Below are 1399 nucleotides of genomic sequence, written 5' to 3'. Positions count from 1 at the left end.
GTCCCGGGGTCAGCGTGTGCGGGAGGGCGGGCCTCCCCGAGGAGAGGGGGCAGGCGGGAGGGGCGCTGACTGCCAGAGACAGTTACTCTTAAAGACGCCCCCGGAAAAACCAGATCTCTGTAAAACCTCGACTTTTACTTGAAGCTGGAGGCCCCTGGACTTCTCACCTCTCACCTTCCCTAGCTCTGTGGTACTTGGGCCCTGTTGACCAATACATTTCATCCTCGCTCCTGCCCCTTCATGAATAAAGCTTGCTAGATTTCGTACCCACCTTCCTGCCACATGCCCCAAGTGGTGCGCAGTGCTAGATTTTCAGGAGCACTGAAGTTAACTGTGCCCATGCGAGGACTGTGAGGCTGGACCCCCTCTCCTACCAGCAGCCAGGACCTCTCAGGTCCTGGCACATCTGACTTGCGCTGGGGACTTAACTGTGCTTGTCTTTAAAACACCCATCCCTGCTATTCCTGTTTGTACCTAGAAAGTATGCTGGTTTACTGGGATTCAGGGGACATATCTAGAGGGCTATGCTGGGACCCGAGTCCAGAAGTGGGGAGAGGAGGAAAATCCAGGCTTGACAGACAGGGGGCCCTAGGATCCGGCTCCTCCTAGGCTTGGCAAAACCAGATTTTACAACCGCATATATGCTCCAGGCAAAGTTTGCCTGAGGCAATCTGGCCTGGCTCCCAGTCTTGGCTGGAGTCCTGACCATGGGGGTAGGGGTGAGAGAAGTGGCCATCTGAGGGGCGGGAAGAGCAGCCAGAGAAACTAGCTGATTCATAGCCACCTGAGTGTGGCCGCCCAGAGTTAAGGAGGGAGAGGCTAGCCGGCTCTTCTTGGAGATGCGCCCAACTAGCCATCAGGTCACCTGTACTGGCTGACTGAGCAAGGAGCCAGTGTGGTGAAGTCTCTCCCCTGCACATCCACACCCTCCTACCTGTTAAGAGCAGTGTGTCACAAAGCCCTGGGAGACTCAGATAGCTCCATATTATTTTGCTATTTGAAAGGAGGAGGGGGGATGGGATAGGGGGTTCTAGGGAGGGGAAATGGGGAAAGGGGGTGACATCTGTATTGTAAATAAATAAAATATCCAATTAAAAAAAAGAAAGTAGCTGCTATTTGAACTAATTGTATATGCTTGCTCATTAAATAAAAAATAAACTTGAAGCGTTCCTCAGACAATGATCTTTTAAAATTTCTCGTCAGATTAAAAAGAGCACATGTGGCATTTTTATTCAGTGCCCTGCCGATGCCAGGTGTCATACCTGGGCTTGGCACACAGGAGGCTGAGAGGAGATGCGGGGCAGTGGGTGAAGCTAGAGCTCTGCACTCAGGGGCACACATAATCAGACGGACTCCTCCTGGTGTGAGCATTCATTGAACGTCAATGTTTTTGTCTGGG

Source organism: Grammomys surdaster, unplaced genomic scaffold (assembly GCF_004785775.1).
Source record: "Grammomys surdaster isolate TR1022 unplaced genomic scaffold, NIH_TR_1.0 581, whole genome shotgun sequence".
NCBI classification, from domain to species: Eukaryota; Metazoa; Chordata; class Mammalia; order Rodentia; family Muridae; genus Grammomys; species Grammomys surdaster.
This window is presented reverse-complemented; position numbering follows the sequence as displayed.